Source organism: Mixophyes fleayi, chromosome 10 (assembly GCF_038048845.1).
Source record: "Mixophyes fleayi isolate aMixFle1 chromosome 10, aMixFle1.hap1, whole genome shotgun sequence".
Taxonomy (NCBI): domain Eukaryota; kingdom Metazoa; phylum Chordata; class Amphibia; order Anura; family Limnodynastidae; genus Mixophyes; species Mixophyes fleayi.
The window spans coordinates 9,665,992-9,690,660 of NC_134411.1; the positions used below are offsets into that span (position 1 = coordinate 9,665,992).

Consider the following 24,669-nt stretch of genomic DNA (forward strand, 5'->3'; position numbering starts at 1 on the left):
CCTTTCAATAGGTATTGTAACACACCTCATACACACCTCAGACCCACGGTTATCACAGACTCCAATGGGGTATCATATCATTCTAAAAGGTCACACTAAGACTTCCTCATACAATGATCCCATAGTTGACTTTAATGTTATATATGACTCTTCAGAGCCTAACCTTTGTGTGGCCTTGTGCCTATTCTTCTACTTAGCTGTGCCAGCTCCAAAGAGAGACGATATCTCCCAGCTTTTCCTTACTTGTAGAAACCTTTTCACCCAGCAAGATCCTCTACTATCAGAGGATGGATTGTGATGACCATAAAAGATGCAGGGATAGATATACATCAGTTTAGATGCAGTCCCCTTATAGTGGCAGTAGCCACAAAAATGGCAGATAAAGGCATATAATTGCAGACAATTATGCTAACAACTAGATGGTCCTCAGCTGGTACCTTTGCTAAGCATTATTGAATACCAACCTAGTGTCTCAGAACAACTACCAGGTATGTGGTACTTTGCCCACCTGCTGTTGCAGGGTGATGGGCCTCCCGATGAACAATACACTTGTTTGCAGGAATCTATGATCTGCAAACTGGATTTGTAAAAGGAACAGGATTGTCACCTATCAACACCTTACCCACCCTTTCTCCTTTTGCTAGGACTGTTGTTTCCTCTGGAGACTTTATGTTTGGGTATTAATCTTTCCTTCTGTCATCCCTCTAGGCACAGCAAGGGACCTTAAGAAGCTCCAAACAGTCACTAACTAGGAGAAGAAGTAATCTATTACCCGGTGTCAGGTGAGGGTCCCAAATAAAATATTAAATGTCAGGACCCCAGATAAATATTAAACTGCTAAATAGGAAGGTACATGACTTCCCCTCAAATAAAAACATTTGGTCAATTAGCCCAGTGCAGGTAATAAGTTTCAGCAGACTTCTATCAGGAAGCTAACTTAACATATGCAGATCACAGCCATGTGTTGCCTTGTTCCTGCGTGTCGGTTCTTACTTACAGTAGACTTCCTTTCAATATATATTGTAAAACCAAAGTACCCCCTAGGTGAGAACCTTGTAGGACAATGCAAAAGAGGAAGGCTATCTTTGCAGGTATATAGAAATTTCAACTTCAAAGAACATAACTTCATATTACATATTTTGGGAAATCAGTGTGCCACTCCGTACTCAGGGACAAAAACAAAAGTATAGATACCAACTGCACAGGGAGACTGCATTAGTGACATATCTTTTGGAATGATACTTAATATTGTTGTAATTGCATCATATTTGGCATGTATGGGAGATTATGACTGGTTTATTGAAGGGGGAGTTATGTGTCTGGGAAAAGTTAAGAACGATCAATATTTTTGGAATATTTTTGAGCAAACCATAGTTGACACACAGGGGACATTCCCCCCCCCCCCCCCCCCCACATTAGCATGTATCCTGTCCCTCTGAATGCCATCTCGTTTCAGTTTGCTTAAAAAGCCTGAGTGTGAAGGGGCAGATTGTCAGCTCTTGGGGTCTCAATCTAATTGAAGGACTGTCCATCTCATGCTGCCTTCCCCAGACATACAGATTGTCATACGTAAGTTTATACTCTGTAATTTTGTTCCATTTATTTTTATAACTGTATTGCATTTATTATTGTATGTTATTTGTTATCTGTCTTTTTATTATATCCAAATCCAAATGCCTTGTACTTTTCTATATTAAATGTAATACGTTTTGTCCTTGATACTCAATCCATTAGCCTTTTATGAAGAATATTGATTGGCCATGTTGACCCTTTGAATGCTGGTGTGTGAATTGTTAATGCATGACTAACAAGCCTAGTGTGTGCCTGTGTGTACATTTGTGCAACAGAATCTTGAGGTGTTAACCTTTTGATTGCTGGTGTGTGCATTGCTAACCTGTGCGTAACAAGGAGCATTGTGTGCCAGTGTGGGACAGTCTATTCCCGTTGCTCTCATTCAATAGGTGGTGGCAGAACCTAGGGGTGTAGGGGTGTGAGAGCGCACTTTGGGGGCGATTCAGCAAATCTATAACCTGTGCTGGAATCGTGGGTACCCCCATACAGTAAACACCCAAAGTCACGGATGCTGGGAGCTCGTTGGTGACACCCGGCATTGCAATTCTTTCCTAAATTTTGCAGCCAACGTAGTTTTTTACAGATTCTCTCTCTCCTAGCAGCAGCATATAAACCGTTACCATAAATTGTCAGTTTAAGTTCAATAAATTGTTTTTTTGTTAAAGAACATGTCTTTGGTCTTCCTCCACAATTTAAAGGTGCCAGAACTGTCAGTGTCAAAGATTACCTTTTTTTCTTTTTCACTTTTCCTTTCTATGACTGGTTTTCCACCAGTGAGCTTCCGAAATATCAGACCAGCAGTGCTCTGATCGCGGGCGTGGATGTGAGCAAACATGCAAGCGCACACCACTCCGTGTCTGGCAGGAGAAATGAAAATTCTTACACTTTCCTCTGCCTCATCTTATTTGGGAGGCTTGTTGCTTAACCCACCTGCTGCTGAGCAGGTGGTAATCCTGTTCCCTAGAACAAATTCAGTTTGCAGGTCAAAGATTCCTGCAAACTAGTGTTGTCTCAGCCATAAATGAACCATCTAGATAATATAATTTCACACAGCAGTTCAGTCCTAGCTTATACCCGCAGCGCCACTGCAAAATAAAATATGGAAATATTAACTGTTATTTAAATCAAATGAATCTGCTTTATTGGAACTCTAGGTTCCAATCCATCGTCTACATCAGTGATGGGCAAACTTTTTCAGGAGCGGGCCAAATAAAAAAGAAAAACTTTAGGCGGGCCAATATAATTTATTAAAAAACTCAAATATCGAAATATACAATACAAATGTTTTGAATGGGACGGGAGGGTGTTATATAGCAGTGTTACCTCTATAAGTGCAGCGATCGTACAGACACAGCATTTATTTCAGCAGGTTGTTGCAGATCCGTCTTTCTGGTGAGCCACTAACTGACAACACAGCAGCCAATCAAAATCCGCCTTAGGGCGGGCAGGTGTTTGAGTGATTGACATAGGAAGTGTCCTTTTAGGAAGGAGGATGAAGTGTAATGGAGGAAATAGCTGGGAAGGCATAAAAATGAAGGTTCTGACACACAGGGTCGGCCCTAATAATTTTATGCATATTTTAATGAAATTTTTTAAAATATTGGCGGGCCGGATAGAACCTCTAAGTGGGCCGGATCTGGCCCGCGGGCCGTAGTTTGCCCATCACTGGTCTACATCGAATGAGGAAATTAGGTTTGTTACAGCATACTTGCCAACTTTTCTTCGTTGGCAGGGAGATCCCGGGGGAGGTGGGGGTAAAGGGACGGGGCTTGACGAATCGCAACATTTTGGCACCGCCCCATAAACGATTGTCACAATTTTGGCCAATTACAGCAAGGGGTGGGGCTAAGATAACACAATATTTGCATAATTAAGCCCCCCCCCCCCCATTTATCTATTGCGGCAACGAGAACTGGGAGGTTGCCCTGCTCTCCTGGGAGCCCAGGAGGTCTCCCAGACATTACAGGAGAGTAGGCAACTATGCGTTAAAGAAAAGCAGCTAATGAATCTCTAGATACTGAAGTGTCTTTTAAATTTCTGTCTCCATTACTGAAGTCATGTTGTCTTACCTGTCAGTCTTTGATTACATCTTAGTCTCCATGAAAATGGCCACCTCCATAGGCATCAATACATGGACATAGGACACAATTTCTGAACTGTAATCATGCCACAGATGGCGAAGCCAACCATGTCTTGAACTGGCTCAGTATCAGGGAGAATGCTAGACTCTTCAGGGAGTGAGGGAGATCACCCCTATTTCAGGGAGTCTCCCTGACATTCAGGGAGAGTTGCCAAGTATGCACTGCACACTTAAAACAATGAAAAAGCAGAATACACAAATATATGCAGTCTCGCATGTCGCCTGCAGGTGGCGCCTCTTCTCCTGTAGTCTGCTTTGCTAATGACATGCATAGGGTTAAACAGCCTGGGCAGGCACTCACGAGGTGTGGCTTTGTGAACACACTCTCCTGTTCCCAGCTCTAAGGTTGTCCAGCTCTCAGTGTCCGGAGATCCTGTCCACGTATATTGTGGGCTTTACGGCCGCTGTCAGCCCAGGAACTGTAACCCTAAAACGATTAGAGGACCTGCTGCCCAGAGGTGAGCATTGCACCGTAGATCTTAGTGTGCAAAGTTAAAGAGCCTTTGTGTGGCAGCCTGTAGGAAATGTAGTGAAGATGTAGCAGAGCTGTGTGTAATGTAATATAAGCGTGCAGGTCTACACTGTATAATGGAGTGCTGAGTGCTGGTCTTTGCAAGGGGAGAATGCAGATACTGACTTTCTCTTTGTTAGGTTTTGTATCCTACAGTGAGACATAAGAGGATACAAGTAATGTGTAGAGGTTGTGAGTATGATCAGCATGGTCATAGCAGAGGTGGGGCGGGTGTATAATAGACAGAGGCTGGATGAATAAAGGTGGCCATAGTCATTGGTTCAAACCTGTAACAAGATGCTCATTTTTAATTTGTTTCACTATGTCCATCAGACTGTAAAGCGAGAAAAAAAAACACATTTTAATATGAATGTATTTTCTTTGCTAAAATTATTTGCACATTAAAAACAAAAAGTAGCAAGTGGTCTAGTTACTGTAGTGACCTGTGGCATTAGGGCAGCGATGGTTGCTGGGAAAACACGAGTTGGATTGTAATGGATGGTTGGAACTGTTGGCCAGAGTAAAATATTCACTAACCTGTTTGTAAAATACAGATAGGTGTCTGTTCTTCTGCTGGGTCAGTGGTTATCTGGCTGGGAGATGGACAGTTTATATGGAAGAGGGCTGAGGTTTGATAGTGGGATACTGTTTGTGTGGTAATGCATGATACCCCCTGACAGAGAGAGGGTATCATATAACAGACTCTGACAGGAACAGACATTGATAACTGAATAAAGTGAGATATTTTAGTAATGTTGATGATTAATAATGATTAGTAATCTTTAGTAATGGTGATGAGGGATACTGCTGGCAGGGAGAGGGTTAATGTGATAAAAGCCCTGACAGGGGATATTGATATGTCTGAGGACAGCTATGCAGGACATGGTGGGTATGGCCAGTGGTATGTCAGGAATGCCTCTGCTAGTGACTGTCACTAAACTCGCTCCCCCAGGGCACTCCTCCACAACAGGGCAGGTAACAGGCAAAATGTGTAGCTTTAGGAAATCACAAATCTGAGGCTGTGCTCATCTCCAGCAAACCGTTCTGGACTGATAGATAATATCTCATGTTCCTCATACCTGTTATGCACTTTGGTTTGTTTCTTCAGAACATACAGGCAGATGGATCAGTCAAGGGTTATTGTTGTTTTTGATTATTTAAACTTATGGTGATCTCAAATGTTACAGGTAGGAATAGGTACTACCCTTTGTTTTAACGTCTGCATTTATATTGTCTGCCATGCACTACGGAGCACTGTGTTCGCTTATAACTTCAGGTATAGTGGGCCTCCCAGTTTTTCATAATGATAAGAACATTAGTCATTGCAATAGGTGATTCTTACCTTTGACTATATATATATATATATATATATATATATATATATATATATATATATATATATATATATATATCTCTAAACAATACAGTAGAAGTGCATTAATGCTCAGGGACTGTTGCAATAAAAAAATAACTAACCGACCACCTATTTTTTATGTCTTGCATTACAAAATAAACATTTCATATGTGTTCATCTGTCCCAGTGTTTTGCAGAACTACAGGTGCTGTACTAATACCGGTGGTCATTTTTCTAAATTACATTTATTGAAATATATGGCTTATAGTTATGCAAACATGTAACTATGCAGAAAAGGTGGTGTTGTCCTTAGCAACGGGCCGTGTACTCTGCACTTTTACAACTGTTTGGAAATGTTATTGCAGTGGCTGCACAACAAGTGTGATGCCCAATATTATTAATCCGATTGACATTGATAATATAATTATCGGGCATGTAGGTAAATGCGTTTGGAAGATGAGCACTATCGCGCCTGTGTATGTGGTCATATTCTGCCCACACTAACAAGCCCAGGTGGCGTCAGAAGTGAACTATCAACTCGGCTCAGGTGCTGAAGTTGACAGTGATCCTGTCACCAGGTTCTTGTTGTGTGTAAATGGTATTATTCAAATTTTTCTGGTGCAGTTTAGAAAATGAAAGGAAACCTATTATTACCATCTGTTACAGCACTTTTTTAACATTTATCTGTGCAATTTTATAAACGTCCCCCTATATGTGGTCATACAAGTCTTCAAGTTGTAATGTGAAACAACATGTACTTCTAAAATGCTTAATTATAAAGTCTTACTCGGATCACGCAAACATTTTAGCCTTTCATTTTTTTTTTTGCAGTACTATTTTATTTCTGTTTTATGAACATTATTAGCTGGCAACTCCATGGTGCAAGTTTGGTCGGCCAGTTTAACCAAGATGGACAACCAGTGTAATGTGTGTGTGCTCATGGTCCCCAATCTAATTGAATCACATTGGTATTGATAAAATGTGGTGGAAAATTGTGTCAACAGACAACATTTAAATGGCCCTATATGTTCTCTACAAGTTCTAACAGTCCTCAGCAACTGGAGCCAAGGACTCGCCAATATCTGTGAGCGCTGTGAACCAGCGGCATCCAAGTAATTGGGGATAGCTCAGTTATTTGTGCTAACTGGAGGTTGGCTGTGTGTGTATGTGAGGTTCTCCTTGATTATTATTACATTTTTAATTTTTTTGAGTGCTTTATAATAACTTACTTTTAATATGTATTTTGTAATTGTATTGTATGACTTGTTTGCTTCTTTTTTTTTTTTTTTCTTTGTCTGAACTATTGTAACTTCTGCTAATAGCACGTACAGACCCTACGAGTGATTAGGCCTTTAAATGGTAATGCTGTATCCTGTAAAAATTGCTGTTGTTGAGCTTCTTTCCTTATGACGGCGCTCTGGCCACTGATACAAATACTTTGGCAGCTTTTAGCCCTATTAATCGATCACCAGGCCTTGTGGGCTAGACAAAGTCCAGCGTCGTGTGCATGCTGCAGGCAGAGTGACTGTTTAAGTGACTGCCATGTGGTCTGTCTCTGTTTATCATGGCCCAGACTTATATAGCGTTGCTTTAAACTGAAGTTCTGCTACACAGTACAGCACAATTTTTTCGTTAGCTGTAGTTCATTCCAGAGCAAAGTCCAGTCAGGGTGTAGCGTTTCATGTATTGAGGGTGGGACGGGAATAATAACGTCACAGCAGCTGTACAGGAAGCATGTAAACTAATCTAACTAGCATTTGTCATGTGTATTATATTTAGCTGGTCTGCATATTAACAATGACCTCAATGTAATAATGCTTTAGTTCAAACGTAGGCAGCCTTTAGCTTTCCAGCTGTTGTGGAACTACAAATCCCAGCAAGCAAAGATTGTCAGCAAATGCCGGTATTTGCATGTCAACAACAGCTGGATGGCTGCATGCTGCCTTTGTTTTATAACCTGGATGAACCAGTGACTCGAAGACTTGATCTTGTCTAGAAATGCTGACAGAGATTGGATGGTTTTGATCAGTTACTAAATGTGTCCCTAAATAAAGTAAATGGGGCCCCTGAATGTAAAATGCTATATGAAAACATATTTTGTAACATTAAAAAATACAGTCTAGGATCTGATGTAGCTTTCTGTTTGTATTATCCTATTCATACGGCTCTTGGCATGATGGTCACTGCTTTCTCTATCCCTGTTTAGCTGTGATCACGAAAAGTCTCACTGACCACTTCAGCTTCATCACTCAAAATGACAGTGATTTAATTGGCTGAAACCATGTGTGCTCTCATTGGATTCAACATCAATGCTTCTTCTCCATTAGGTCTCCACATTCGCAGGTCATTCCTACCCCCGCTAGTGCGGAGACCGTACTAATCAAATACTAAAAAAAGTATGAAGAGTAATTAAAATGCCTGGAGGGGGGTAAATGAGGTTGGTGTGTGGTCTGTATTTGGTGATCTTTGCATAATAAAGGTATATGAGTTGGGTAATTAGGGCTGTTAATCTGCAGACATGGCTGAGTGTGGTAGGCATGATTCTGTGGTGAGGCTGTTAATAATGGCACAATGACAGTGGGCATGGGGCGTTTATACTGTATGTATGTGAATGTTATTAGTAGCTTTTATATATTCATTACTTTTTTGTTTTCTGATCAGACAACTGGAATCTATTTTTGTATATTCTGGTGGGTGGGGGAAACTTCAATTACTTGATATTTTACTGGTACTAAAATATTGGGTACAAGAACCTACATTGCTGTGCTGATTGTGCGGCTAGGGTCCTTTAGGAAAGGTTCCTGGATGTGTCTGTGAAATCAGTCACGGACTGGCCGGCTCCATGTGTGCAGCAACGCTAGCTACCATATAAGTCAAGTGTTTAATACTTTTCAATTGTTCTTTTCTGATATTCAGTAACCCCAAATCTTGCAGGAGTGCAGAAAATATACCAACAAATGTGAAAGTGAAAAGCTAGCAAGCATTTGTGTGCTAGTTGAAGAAACAGCCAGTATTTATCTTATGTGCAAACTAATAAACTAATTTGCACCCCTTAAATTGTAACATGGTTTGTCCCAGAAACCAATTACTCCTTTTTTGCCTTAATGACTCAGGCCCTAATTGTTTATAAATAAAATGTAGAAATTTTAGTTAATTAGTCTGTGTGCTGAGGAATTTTGTGCGTTTTTCTAGATAACTCCTTTCCAGCACTACTAGGTGCTTATACAGTAAATTGATTGTGTTGCATCCATTTTGTGTAACGTTACAAACTGTTTTAATATTTTTATATACGTCTGTGCAGTGATATACAGCAAGGCGCAGGAAAGGTCAGATTCCCAAGGAAAGGGGTTTTCGTCTATATTTGGAAGAAAAATGTTTTGGAACTGTATGGAACCAAAACAAATACCCGGTAGTTCTATGAGCTACAGGGTAATGGTGCCTTAGAAGTACAATTTGTGTAAATTAAAACTTTATTTTTTATGGTTGTGCAGTTTTTTACACAGTGTTGATAATGTCTTTTGCGTGTTTAACTTGTGACATTCAGGAATATCAAATTTTGTAAAAGGGCAAAAAAAATTATGAATCCCAACATATGTGAGGCTGTGGGATAGCTATCATGTTTAATACACCGGTAAAAAGTCTTTTAAAGCCTTTTAGAGGATTATGTTTTGATGCATTGCCCAGAATTCTCTTGGGATTTCTTTGCTGTGCATTTTCTTTTTTTCTGTGAGAATAGCCTGCTGAAGCTAGAATTCTTGAGACCAATTAATTTGCTGAAGACAGGAGTGCTAACAAGTGCTGTTTGTATAACTGTAACCCCTTTGTAGCCAGAGAAGTGACCTTTTAAAGAGTGCGAGAGTAGGTGGCAACACGAAACTGCTGGGAAGAAAACATCATGAAATAAAACATGATTCAGAGGACCTAATGTCCGGGCTAAATGCATGTTACTGCCACAGTTGTACAATAGATACTTGCGATTTGTATGCAGTACAGCATCATAGTGCAGAATAGAGTAGATGAGCATTTGTTATTGTAGAGCAGTACAGGGAACATACAAACTCCTCACAGATAAGGCCATGATCAGGAATTGAACTCATGACCCCAGTGCTGTAAGGCAGAAGTGCTAACCACTTAGCCGCCGTGCTGCCCACACTAGTTACATTTTACTAACAAATCATATGAAATCGTATTTACATGATTTAGTCAGTTAAGTTTCTGTCACTGGGATGACTGTAATACAGCACACTTCTCAAAACTTCCTTGTGTGTTTTTTTGGGAAGACCTTATGTTTGCAGTGAGTTTCTGAAAATGTGATTAATAATTGTACAGAATAAATGATGATGGTGGTGACCACCAAAACCAAGGTCACAGCTAATTGAAAAGTCTTACTACATTTTCTTTTTGACCGCACATTGCTCTAGAAGTGTCTCCAAAATAATTGTAAGCACTTTTGCATTTTGTTGTTTTTATATTTGTATTTTTTAAGCAATGTTTTATTGTAGATTTTGTAAGTTACTTTGGGTAGGGATACAGTTCAATATGTATAGTACACCCATTTATACACCACGATCAGTGTCATGTAGAATATACTAATCTGAGCTGACCTGAATAATGGTTAGGGAGGTGGAAGTTATGGGGGGCTGGGGAGTTATGAATGAGGCACATAATATGTTCCATTCTGTTACACAGACAAAATCTGTTTGGGGCAGTGATGTGGGATCAGGATTAGTTCAATAGCGGCCAATCTGACACACATGTGACACTGAAGATATTAGTTTATATGCTTGGGAGTTCCCGGGAAGGGGTTTGGGGGCGATGAATGAAAGAAAGTAAACCTGGGAATGAGATTATGGTGATCCTGCTAATTAGTGAATGTATGTCCTTCCAAAACGGCATTATGTTTGGGAAACTCCCCTCCAAATGTGGAACAGAGTGACCTCTCGTTTGGATAATCTCCATCAAAGACTAGAGGTGACGGGAAAGATGAGTGTAAAGTACCATCTGCCATATCCCATAGACTCTGCGGTAAATAGATGAAATCATTCCTCCGAGCCTTCACCTGCGGCCCCAGCTCCTTCCTGCTTTATTGTTAGATGTATTTGTTATATCTTGTTTAAAATGCTGGCTGATATGGTATTACAGATAGGTGTCTTTCTTTCAATACATGTATTGATTTATCTTATTACAGAGATTAATGGTAATTTGAGCCCCTTTTGACAGTAAGAGGGAGAGCAATTGGTGTATAAAAGGCTAAGCTGTCCTATCCAATCTTGTCGACCTCTAGAGCGACCAGCAGGGAAGGGACAGTCTGTGAATTTGTAACTTGAATGAGGTCGATAGGTCGTCTTATGTTGTCCAGGGCGGTCGGCCTGAGACGAATCCCATGTGGTCAGGGTGCACTAAGAAGTAGTGGATCCCACTCGTTCTTTTTGCCAGGATTTTGGCAAATAAATTAAAACCTACATTGAGTAGAGGGCTGGATTGGTAACTTCAACATGTGGATTCCCTCCCTTGCTTGTAAAAAAAAAAAAAAAAAAAAAAAAGAATTGAGAAGCCCACCCCCCCTTGTCTTCCCTCCCCTTCCCCTATTATTATGCATATATTTCTTATTTTGCTGTCATCCCCAAAATTTCAATAAAAATTTAACTTGATAAAAAAATCCAGCCAACATGAGTGAAGCCCTCTTACCTTTGTCAGGAGAAAGATAATTGTGGTAAAGGACAGGTGATCAATTAATGTTTGGGTTTTTAGCCATCAAGGTGATGGGGCTTAGCGTCTGGGGGTATAGATTGTATAATATTACGTAGTATTTCTGAAAGCCGATTTTTTTTTTTTTTTTAATTTTTTTTTTTTTTTTTTTTTTTTAGTGTCAAAGGTCAGTTAGTTGTTTGTCTCTAAGTGATATCATCCTGCTTTGTGTACATCTAGGACTTCAGTTTACTGGATAACAGTATGGTTATAAACAAGAGATTGCTGGTAGGGCTAGTGGTTGTAGACTGCTACACAGCATTACAATGGGCAACCTCATACTTCAGAGCCCACCATCATCTACTTTAAAAGAAAATGTACATGGATGGAGGGCGCAGGCACCACTGCTTCTTTACCAGCCACCACCTACCCAGTAGTCAACTGTTGTAAACACTGCACCTGATGAAGATGCTTTGAGGCTCGTAGAATGGATTTGTAATAAGATTGTGCAAGTAACAATTTTTATTTCCAGATCCATTGCATAGGCCAGAGATCATTGGGTTTCAAGCAGGTGTGGTTTTTGTTCCATAAAATAATCCTGAGAACTCCCTTTACTTTGCATAGTACTGTGTGATGGACTTGTTCATTGTTAAGCTGGGTACACACTACACAGTTTTCATCCAATAATCAGCTCAATCAGCCGACATACGACCTCTCGTTCAAAAGTCGGGTCAGTGTGTGCAGTGACACGATGGTCGAAAGTCTGCCCAAATGGACGATTGTCGCCTCATTTGGTTGGTCGTACCGTTTAATATTTTCTTTCCAATCTCGTTTCCGCTGTGTAGTGTGTATAAACTGCCGACCAATCCACAACAGTGAGTACGAAATTACAGTCATTGCTCACGACAAAATGGCTGTAAAAAGTCGCTAAAGGGACGTCCGCTCTTCCCTTTATCGTCCTAAACAAGGCTAGTGTGTATGCAGTCCATGGACCGAGCGATCGGAACATCGATCGCATGTAAAATCGTTTGGCATAAAAAGTTGGTCGAAATTTCTGTAGTGTATACCCAGCTTTACTCTTTTCATCCACTGGTTGCCATTGTGTTAGATACTGTATGGCTACTACGCCTGTCGGCAGGTCTAATGTTAGCATCTTTAGCTTGTTCAACAGCTCATACAGCACAATTAATCAGATATAAGCATTCTATCTTTACAAAGATTTAGCTTTTTTGGGCACTAAGGAGAGCAAAGCATAAAAAAGGAGTAACTTTGCACCTTGGCAAAGTCATGTTGCATTGGAGGGGGGATAAATTTAAAATGAAGGGTCAGATTTATAGTTGGGGTAGGGCATGTCCTAGATCAAATTTACATTTCAGTGCAAAAATACAACTATCAAGTATTTGTGTGCTACATGACAAAAAAGCCAGTATTTTCTTTATGTGCAAAATAATAAACTAATCTACACCCCTTTATTTTGTAACATGGGTTGTCCGGGATCAAAGTTACTCTTTTTGCCTTGCTTTCCTTAATGACTCAGATCCTTTGTCTCTGTCTATTCCAATTATACTTACCACCTATTATGAGCTGGAATAAGCAATCAGAGCATATGATACTTGTGACAATAAAATGCTAAGTGTTTCTCATCCTCAGAAAGGTTTTTGCTGAATACATATATAAGATATGAGAATGTACTGTCCTTTGACCCATTCAAGTTTTGTCCTTAGCCCTGTAAGATATTCCACAGCATGCTGTGTTTCCTCTTGTCTTACATTAGTCATTGCAACATACATTTATCATAATTCTCAAAACGTTAAATGGCCTTACAGCTAGCTCGCACACACGATGGACCCAGCTGTCTGTGCACAGCTAAAATTTATTATTTTCAGCTAGCAGGTACGATTGTAGAACTGAATTGTCCTGAATTTGTCCTGACCTCTCTGCCTCCACCTTTGTTGCCAGGCAAAAAAGCAAGTTAGGTGTTGTTGGTGGGGGTCATCCAGTAGACTGAGCTACTTGGGAGGGTGTTTGTTTCTCTTTCTAAACAACATACAAGGCTTCCATTAGCCATGTAGAAGTATGGTGGGATAGTTTAGCACCTGCTGGTTCATACAAGGGGTGTGGTAATTGCTGACCTGAGGAAGGGGATCAAGTCATCTCAAATGCCGCATTCAAGATGAGACTACAAAAAATGTAGCTATTTTTCTTTGGAACAAACGGTGTGCGGAGCACTTTATGCAAACTCTGTACAGTAAATGCTAAATTGTCTCGGTTTTAGACTCCATTGGCTGTTATGATGGCATGTTTCACAAAACCAAACACTTGTATAAATTCTACAGAGTGGAAAACAGATTCACTTTTATCATGTTTTATGTTGTGCATCATTTCACATCAAGCGGGGTGAGTGAGGTTACATATTACCAGATATCATCATCATCATCACCATTTATTTATATAGCGCCACTGATTCCGCAGCGCTGTACAGAGAACTCATTCACATCAGTCCCTGCCCCATTGGGGCTTACAGTCTAAATTCCCTAACACACACGCACAGACTAGGGTCAATTTGTTTGCAGCCAATTCACCTACTAGTATGTTTTTGGAGTGTGGGAGGAAACCGGAGCACCCGGAGGAAACCCACGCAAACACAGGGAGAACATACAAACTCCTCACAGATAAGGCCATGATTATGAATTGAACTCATGACCCCAGTGCTGTAAGGCAAAAGTGCTGACCACTACGCCATCGTGCTGCCCATAAAACAAGTTCATGTGGATTCCATTGTTACGTTAGCAAAGTATGCACATGTGACACAGCTGTAGACCCTCAAATTGTGCCATCATTTGCACCCTCTGTTTGGGTTAATAGTAACAATTCTATTGTGATTTTCTCCAAATAGGACTCAATGCCATGTACTTAGTAACAAAACTTTTTAATACGTTTTGCAAGTGGCAAGTTCCTTGCATTAATTTTCTTTGCTATAGGAAAGTTACTGTTTTTGGTACATGTGACCCTGACCAAAAAAAAGCGTACTGTAGGTATAAATGAGGGCGTGATGGTCCACTTTAAAATGTTCTGTGGTCCTGACATTTTATATCCTCAAGAACTATTACATTCCATTCTCTGCAAACCTTTCTCCCACCTCTTTGTGTCTGGTATGAGTACCTCTACAAATGCGTAGGATGTGAAGCAGTATTAGGTATGTCTTGGTAGAGCTGCACTGCAGCATGGCTTTGTATGAGTATTTCAGAATGAGGAACACTAAGACACTGACAAGTCCGTACCTGCAGTCACATTATCTGTCACGGTGGGCCTGCCTAGCTAAAAAATACAAAGTCATATTGTGTTTTGGTTTTGTTGCATCCTTACACTTTCTTATACTCCCCTTTTTTCAGGCGTACTCACCCACTGCTGCATTACACAACTTTTTCCAGCTTCCTTCCTGGAGATTTGCCATCTCCCTTCCCCCTATTCATTTTATTTTTAACTCTTATTTTATTACCGAAGTTGCAAAGAAAATAATAATGAATACATTATACATATAAAACATCCCATCAAGCTTGTGTACAATATTATATGTTGTATTATGTATTGTGTTTATCTTTGGCAGCTCTTCCTTCTCCAGTTATTGAAGTGCAGTATATTCTGGTGATATTAAGAGTCCGAGCAAAGGACATTGATATGGTGAACAAAGCTCATCAATGGTTCTTACAAATAAGATTTCTTAAAAACTAATAACCCAAGTAACACAAAAAAAAGGTTCAAGATTATAAGGATAAATATATCCTAAAGTGCAAGTACTAGCACAAATGTAGCAATAAGTAAATGAGCTAAGCCAATCTTCATTCTCATTTGGGATGTTATTTCCTTCCCCGTTCTTATCACATCCTCCACCTTCCCCTCTTTTGGCCTTGTCTTCATTTAGTTTTGACATTATTCTTTGTTTTCACAACCTTTCTTCTTCCTCCACTATGGTAAATACTGTGATCTGTCTGTGTATACAGCACTGGAGAACATCCAGGGAAGTGGATAGGTTTCTTGGTACAGAATACTAAAATACAAGTTGCTCCAAAATAAAGAGGCAAACGTGAAAGATGATGTATAACATTTCTCCTACCATGACCTGGCAGGTAATCTCTTTATCTTACTGCTCTGTAACCTACTGTCATGATTCCCAAGGGAGAAGGCTGCATTAGAAGTCGCAGGCAACCTTTTATTTTGTCTCGGTGCTAGGTATTCACATGTCGCAGAAATAATGGCTCATGCCGTAATCAAAATAAACCAAATTTACTCCAACTTACATGGAGGTTCATAGGAACAGTCACAACTAATACACTAAATAACAGTAGCTCATAATTACTTTGGGGATGTATACAGAGACAACAGAGTAGTAGTCATGTTCCTTTTATATCCCTCCTGGGATTGAATCTTGCTCCCTATAGTAGTCTGGTAATGGGGGTCTTTGCTATCTGTACATCCTAGGATCCGACTTCCCTCTTCTGTATGGGAACCCAGGTCGACAGCTGAAGACTGCAAGAGGGGCCAGATTGGGAGTTAGCTGTCACTTAGTCTTCCCTCAGTCCCTTGTGAAGGAAGCTTTTGTAGGTTTGGGGCAGTTGACCCTGAAACAATGAAGCTAAGGATTATGGTAGTGGAATGACAAGTTAACCCTTCCCTGTGTGCTAAACATAATTTTTATGACTTGGGGTGGGGTACTCCGCGCACATGGTCAATGTTTAAAACAGAACAGTTGTGAATTTGTACCCTGTGGGAAAGTGGGGTGCCAAGTGCACTTCACCTTTATTGCATGGCCTAGTACACCAGGTCCAGCAAAACACAGCTACAAGTAATCAAAGCCTCTTCCACGATGATATCCATACCTAAAATATCTTTCAGGAGCTTATCAGAGGCATTTAAATGTATCGGAGAATGTTATTGGTAGTTTGTTTTTTTTTTAATCCAAAATGAGGTATATTTTGGTTTTAGTAAAAGCTGGTTGAGTAGACCCTACCAGATGGTTTTTACTGGAGCTCTATTAGTTCTGTAATACAGAACTGTCTAATTTTGTTGACCAACTTAGAGCGGCGGTGGTATTTTTCTCCAAGGCCGTAAGAGGGACCCTGGAAGAAATTGGCTGTGTGAATTGCCCCTGGGGCTCCGCTTCAGGAAGATTGGGCTGCACTACCACCTTGTCACACGGTGGTAATGCATCTTTAAGATGCTAAAGGACAGGCATATGCTGTTCTTCACTATAAACAACAATCTTTAGATCTGTGGCCAGATTCGCAATATGCGGGTCTCCAGTTGTACAGATTTCGTCATAGAGAAATTAAATGGGAGCCAATTGGTGAAGCTGGCCAATAGCTTAAAACACGGTTCATGATCATCTGCTGACAAAATCTTTCCCGAAATATAAAATCCAAATCTAATTAATCAGTCAATTTCCTATTGGATGGCGTGTGTTTGGGGAGAATGCCTCTGCTACATATCGGATATCTTTACTTCTGATAAAACCCCTGTAACGGTTACAAATGTGTATATAATAATAGTAACACTTTCATTAAAAGCGGCGCACATCTTAGTGTTGTGGATTTCTCTTTTTTTTTCCTTTTTTTTTTTTTTTGTGTTAAGGTTTTGCTTCTTTTTAGATTGCTGTCACTATTAACAGCAAATTAAGTCATTCATATTAAGAAAACCTGTAAATACACAATTTGTTTTGAATTATATTTTCCATGGTATAACTATTTAGATTTCTGATGATCTAAAAATCTGTTAGGGTTCAGCCTACATAGGTTTGTTGACTTCCGGTACATGGCTCATTTGGAAGCGTATGACCAGGTAACACGTTTCTTTCCTTTATTCTAAAACCAAGCCTGCAGTCTACTACTGTAACCCTTTATGGCTGGTTCATTGTGTGTCAAGTGTCAGACAAAGCCAGGAGCTTAGTTTCTCCCTGTGGACCTGCCAAACTCTTTAGGAAAAGCTTTTCTTTTCCATATCATCCTGGGACATGTTTTGGGTGTGGTCTGGAAAAGGTGCGCTAAAGAATGATACAAGCTGTTTAGATACAGACCGTTGACAGCTTTAGAATGCCATCACTTCGCATTGCTATCGGGAACACTCACAAATGAGTTCATCAAATGATCAACTCACAATGGAGGCAGAACCATTGGCTTCTACTTTCTGATGATTTTTCAGTATGTGTTCATTTGATTTCCATTTGCGAGACAGAAAAAATGTTCTCGTTTTGTAGGCAACTCCAAGAGAATGAAGTGAATGTTTGATTCTCTGCCCAGTTTCCATACTGACTGTGCAGTTTTAATATTAACTTGGAAACCTAATTTAGCTCCTCTTATAAAACTTCTCTCCTTTCCACAGAAAGCTTGTTAGAAATATATTTGTGTAACTGTCTGACAAGGCTCTGTCCCTGAATTCAAAAACATATTTTGTCGCCATAAATACATAAGGCGGCATTTATTAAACATGGCGCACAGCTAAAAGGTACTATAGCGCACAGCAACCAATCATCATATTTTTTACCTGTTTAACATGGACTATAAAAATGACCGTATCGTCTATGAGCAACAACATTTTTTTCGTTTGCACTAGTTTTCATAAATATCCATTAAAATACCACGGTCACACCAAGTAACCATGTTGTTTAAACTAAAGCAGTAATAGCACCCAATGTACAGTTGTGTTTTAAAATCGATTTATCCCATGTGTATTGCATATATAGGGAAGTACCCTCTTAATCATTGTGACTGGATCACTCAAAAATAACTTATGGTATCAATTTATTTAAGGCAAAATAGCGCAGGGCGCTGATTTATATAAATTGCTAATGCACTTATTTTTAATATTGTATATATTCTGACATAGGAAATCGTTATTTCTGAGACCAGGGTAGAAACTGTTTTTTCCTGTTTTCACCTTACTAAAGGATATTCCTTATTTCTGATGCATACATCGGATACAATAGGCGTTTGTGAATGGAGGTCTTATGTGTATTGGGATGTATTTAGTATGGAAGTGTCATTGTTTAGGATTTTTAAGGTTGCTAGTGGAAACCTCCAATTAGGCATATGTGCAAGGGAGTCTGATAGCAGCAAGTGCTTGACTGTGCATGTGGCCCCTGACTCTTTCATAGAAACACGCATTACATTTTTTTCTTTTAATTTTACCTAAAAAAATTAATAGCAGCAATATTATATTTTTATATATTTCACTAGGTGTTGGCATTGGGATAAGCTCAAGGCATTTCCTGTAGGCGAGTCGCCTGTGTCTGACCGCACTTAACGTTGCAGGGAAGCTTTGAGACGTTTATATAGCAATGTTTTTCACAAGTGATTTAGTCACTATGGCAAATTAGTTTATTGCATTAATTAGCATTATTATTGTTGTTATTATTATTATTTTTATTTTATTTTTTTTACTTGCTGGTTGTGTGCATGAACTTCCATTGTGTCGTGGTTGTTTTTATTTATTTATTTGGCTTCTTGTTTTTTTCTTTCAGCTTCCAGTAAGTTGATACTTCGTACTTTCAAAGGCAGGTTTCAATAATGTGCTATCCAGAAATGTCCAGAAAAGTGGTTCTCGACCCAGTTCAATGAACATTTTTCAAAATTTGTAATAAATCATTGAACCTTATGTAGGCAAAACAAATTTGAACATGTTTGAGCTTAAATTGCTACTTTTTATATGGTATCAACATTTTCCATGTTGATGGTGAACTTTACCTTTCAATTCAACGTAATGTTCACTATTTAAAAAAATAAATAAATGTTAAAACTACTATACAGATGTAGCCATTTAAACTTGAACAGAGCAGAGCAGCCACCATTTAAGCGTTTCTTTAAATGTTCCTTGAACAGCAAATGTGAACTTGAATCATTGTCTTAGCTGTTATAAAATGCCCAAGTTGGTTGAATCAAAAACAATTTTTTTTTATATTTTAATAGCTTGAGCTCCCTTGAAGAGGGAACATTTTCCAAGAGGGCAACGTCTGTGTTGTAACAGTTGCCGATTCCAACCAAATGAGATTCTGCAGTACTGAACACCTTGGGGTAAATGTATTAAACCTTCTAAAAAGGAAAAGTGGAGGTGGTGCCCATAGCTACCAATTACATTTTATGACTCCTTTATCTAGGACGCTTTAGGACAGCGGTCAGGGAACTTTTTTACCTTTTACTCCAAAATTTATTTAGATACGCCGACGTTACCCCCTTGATTTGAAAGGAAGGAAATCATATATTATTAATTATTGGAAGTCAAAATTTTATTGAATCTATTCAAAATTTCTTTGAAAGCTTCAAAACTTCAGGTTTTGGAGAAATGATGTTGCTTCATTTTTGATACAAGAGCATCAATATTGTGGCATATTGATGTCAGAGCAGTTTGGATACAGTCTTCAGCATCCAATCGATTTCTCTGCTTTGTTTTTATGTTCGTTAGAGTGGAAAATCCTTGTTCGCAAAGGTAGGTTGTTGCAAAAGGCAGCAACTTTTTGACTGCCTCCTCGTGTGCAATTTTGATGCCTTTGCAGCTGTTGACATCCAAAAATATGACAGATCTGCTTTGTTTTCAAATGCAATACGTGCTTCATTATTACATCGAAGCTCAAGAAGTGCCTCTGCCAACCCTTGAGGCTCTTCTGGTACAACAGCAATTTCACATTTAAAGGGGTCTACAATCCAACTGACAGCTTGTGAATCGGCAGCATTACCCCCAGGAATTTCATTTTTACCCCATTTGGGGTAATTTACCCCTGTTCCCTGACCACTGCTCTAGGAAATCAAAGCTATAATCTGATTGGTGGCTATGTGCAACATCTCCACTGTTCGTTTTTAGAAGGTTTTGATACATTTACCCACTAATCAGAACAATGTGGGATTTTCTCCAAGCACCATCCTGTATCTTGATAAATATAGGGATCCAAGGAAAAGGCCCCCACAGTTGTTAGTCTGTGGATTTCTGTATCTCTTTGTGTCTCTTCTCTTACTACATGGCTATATTTTAAATTGGGCTTATAAATAGATAGTTGAGAAGTCCTATAATGCTTTCTGCCTCTCTTTAATCTGGCTGGATGAGGATGATCATATTGCTTGTCCCTTAACTGCAAACAACCATTTCAGTTTCCAGTTTGGCCGCCTGCAGCCATTCGGTGCCTAGGCCGAGTGGATAGCTTACATTAGATGTAATACTCACAGGCTGGTCATCTGCTGAGTGAATATTTTCGAACATGTTTTGTACCATGTTTGTAAGGGAGCATTGTGATTGTTAGTACTTTACTTTCCTGATATCCATCCAGATTCTTCCTGTTCTCAATAATGACTTTTGTTTTTGCTGTATCCTGCTCCCTGTGTGCCGGGTCTCCTTTCTCTTTTCCTGTCGGTGCACAGAGCAGGACAAGCGGGCAGGAATGTGCTCACCCACTTGAAATTCACAAAGTCTCTGGGTACTATGAAATATCAGGCCTGGGAAGGGTGGAGGAAAATAGATTGTGTGACATTATTTACTCTTGAAAGAGGCACCTCTCCAGCCAGACACATAAAATGGTAGACTATCTTCGGAGAACACAAATATACACAAGCTCATGTTCCTCTTAGTGTATTTTAGGACCAGCTACTACTTAAGTGAACATGTGATACAATCAGTAGTGAAAGATTAGTGTTTGTACTATTTTAATATAGAAATCTGCATATAAGGTCACAAAACCAAAAGTATAGGTCACTAATTTATTTTAAAAAAATTACAAAAAGAGGCAAAATAAGCAGACCTATCGGCTTGAAACAGACCCCCTGTATGCTTCGTGTATTTTGTACCTTTGATTTTGAAAATGTAGATGGGGGGGGGGGGGGAAACATAATTTATATGTTATTGTACACCTAAGAACTATTAAAAATATGTCCATCCTTGTATTTAGCAAGTCTTAAATATACTTGTCAACTTTTTTTGATCTCCCAGAGCGGGTGTCAAAGTGATTTGTGTCATCATGACTCTGCCCCCTGCTGACGCAAATCACAGCATTGCAGAGAAGGGGGCAGCTATGTTTTGCAGTGAATCCCGCTATCATGGCCCCTGGCAACTTCAGTAGGGAAGTAGGCAGGATGTGGGAGGGTGGCCTTCTCTCCCCCTTTTCTTTGATAATAATCCCATCCTGCAAAATAAAATTCAAATGTTTGCACTTCGTTGCATAAGATGACTCATCATGCACATAATCCACACTAGGCAAGGAATACCCTCGATCATTATCTCATCGACTGGGGCATCTGTCTGCATGCCCACAACCGTTACCATCTTGGCCCACATATCTATGCACTTGCCAATATACTAGGGGCTCTTGGCATGTGATGTCAGGAAGAGGTATTTGAACTGTGCTTTTCCACTTTCGTAGTTCTTCAATGACCTTTAATGTAGCTCATTTTTCTAATGTCTGCTTGACATGACTAAGGGCTAACTGTCCTGCATAATTGTTCTAAAAATATCATGTCTGCTTGTCATATTCTACTGTAGTGACTAGTGAAGAGAATGGGTGTAAAAGATGAGCTTACAGTAATATCCTTTCAAACTCTTTAAAGGCTGCACTTCGAACTAGGATATAAAGTACTACGGTGGCCCCTTCCTCTAGTCCCTGGTGGCTGCTACATCTTACATTTTTGTGATTGGTCCTCCTGCTCACACCCCTCGCCCCTTCCCACTGCAGCCATTTAATGTTGATTTACAAGATTAATTTGCTGGTTCTGTATTACAGGAGGGACCCACTTAAAAATAGATAAAATATTTTCCTAAGTGGTAGTGCAGCTTTAAGGAGTGCCAAATGCAGAAATCAGGATTTGCATCTATGTGACTGCACAGAAATCATTTTTTACTTAAGGTTTGTGGTTATAGTCTAGCTTAAGCCTGGGGCCTTTGCTCCTGATTTGGGTATTGGCATAGTAATGTCCGGGAGACTCCTGGGAGAGCAGGGCAACCTCCTGCATGCTGCCCACGTCGTTGGTGAAGTGGGTGGTGGTGGGCTAATCGCGTCATATTGGCCCTGCCCCCTGCTGTAATTTGCCGACTTTGATCCCGTTTAGCCGAAGGGCGGGGCCTAATGACACGATTCGCGCGGTCACACCCCCAAGACACAGCATGGAGATCTCTTCTCCTGGAGGTGAGATCTCCAAAGTCGGTAAGTATGGGTATCGGTCATAGTGCGAATTGTGCTCTCCTCATGCCAACCATACCACACCACCAGTAGCTGCACAGAAGTGCCAGTTTCCATTGGCTGCTTTATTATTGGTGGCTTATGATGCCATTGCTTTACAGTAGCTACTTGCCCTTTCCTGACCAGCAGCTACGGTTTAGTATCGAATGTAATCCATACCTCTTAGATTGTAAGCTCATATGGACAGTGCCAACTTTGCCTTCTGTGTTATGTCATTGTATGTTTATATAATGTACAGCTCTGCGTAATATGTCGGCATTTAGATGATGGTTATGATGAATAATGATTAGTTTATGTACATCCAAAACCCAGGATCTAATATTAATCGCTTTATGGGGAACACAAACCAGTGTCTTGTTTTTTTATTTTTTGTTTATTTTATAAAGCACTTTGATTCGGTTATTTGTCATTTTAAAGACAATCAAGTAAGGTAAATGTAGCTAATGCTCATCTATCCTTTCTTTGGACATGTAACAGTTTCTTTGGACAGTAACACAGTAGAAGATTTATGTAGTTGTGTATAACCAGCAGCCCTCTGGCTACTGACTGCAAGTCCAGTGTACATCTGTAGCACCTGTACAGCGTCTCGTACTACTGACTGCTCTTTCCCACTTCCTGAAGGTTTGTCTGCAGGTTTCCGGAAATAAGTGTTATATATATATATATATATATTTCATTATGACATGATCAGCTTTGTGATGAGTTTCAATTGTATTTTGAGGACTGTCAGTGAAACATGATTGCATAGGGACCTGTTCTGTACACAGTGGAGCCATCGGCACAGTATTAAATGAGAAAAATGTAATATAAATGTTAATTCATTTGAAAGGTTTAAAGGTAGATTTAAACAAAAAAACAACTATCTCTGCATGCTTGTAAACAAATTACTGCACTCTCCCTCACTGTAAATATGTATATACTGTAAATAAATGTGTATATTGTGTGGTGGTCTGACTCCCAAACCCCCCCCCCCCCCCCCCAGGGGAAATGTTTTTGTATTAAACAAATGTATTTGTATTTAAGTCTTGTGGTTAAACTATGTTGACTGTTTTTTATTTTGTTGTATCCTTTTGATTGGGATTATATAGATTAGATGTTTTGCGCTGCGTAGGCTGCAGACACGTGCTGTCTGTAACAAAAGGACACTTAGGAACAGAAGACCAGACAGCTGGGGGCTGGGGTGATTCGCTGGGAGAGCCGGTGAGCAAACCGGGTGACTCAGGAAGGTGATTCATTATTTCCAAGTTAACCAGCTGCAGTATATGACGGCTTACAGAGCAATTTCCTTGGCGTCGGGGGGGGGGGGGAGTTGAGGGAATGCCATTATCTTTTATGCTTGAAACAGTTTGTGATGCAAAAACTTAAATGTGTCAATGGTTTTCTTTATTCCTCCATGTTCATTGATTTGGAATGGCTTATACAGGCCACACTGGCAATGATTGACAGATTAGCCTAACATTGCAGCCTGTGATCTTAAACAAGTGCATTTCCCAGAGATGGTACAATTAGAGTCGGCCAGATCCCTTATGAGCATCCTGGCATATGACCTGTATAGGCCTGCGTGTGTGAGGACTCTGAGCCTGTTGCACGGCTCTTGGCCCATGTGGCAAGAGAGGCCCCCTGTGTGGCCAGCTGAAGGATTTGTCCACATGAGCACTTAAGTTGCATTCCAAACTGCGTGCAACTTGTAATAACTGCTGGTAATATGTTTCCCCACAGTCTATGCCTTCCACATAGACGGCAATGAAGTATGCTGCTCACGGGTAACCACAAGAAAATGCATCTTTCGCCTTGTCGCCGCCCTTGTGGATGCCATAGGCAGTACAGTGATCCGTGGAGGGTTTCTCATGTTGCATTTGAAGCGGTCTTAAGAATTGTACCTTAGATTGTACACTCCTCTGAGCAGGGCCATCTCTCCTCCTGTTTCCACCACTTCTAACTCTGCTCTCCAGCTACTTAGCCCTCCTCCTCAAAGGTCCTCCACCCCACGTCCACTTTCGCTCCCTCCTCCCCCCTGGGGGTCTCCCTGTCTTCCGCGCCCCCCTTCTTGGGCCCCGTCATTTTCGGATCCTCCCTCCCCCTTCCCCGCCCTCTCTAGCTGTGCATTGAGCGTACTGAGTTGCTGTGTTTACTGTACTGTGCTGTCTCCCATTGTATTGTGATTTTGTTTGTCTCTGTACGGCGCTGCGGATGCCTTG

At 40.2% G+C, this 24,669-nt stretch overlaps 1 protein-coding gene across 1 annotated transcript in view; it reads left to right on the forward strand.

Moving 5' to 3' along the window:
* The first annotated feature begins 4,008 nt into the window (after positions 1 to 4,008).
* The window catches only part of CD151 (CD151 molecule (Raph blood group)), a 33,884-nt gene continuing 13,223 nt past the window's right edge, over positions 4,009 to 24,669 (forward strand). Inside the window, exon 1 of the mRNA XM_075187840.1 lies at positions 4,009 to 4,170. The gene's annotated coding sequence lies outside the window, so the exon portion shown is untranslated. The remainder of the gene's footprint in view (positions 4,171 to 24,669) is intronic.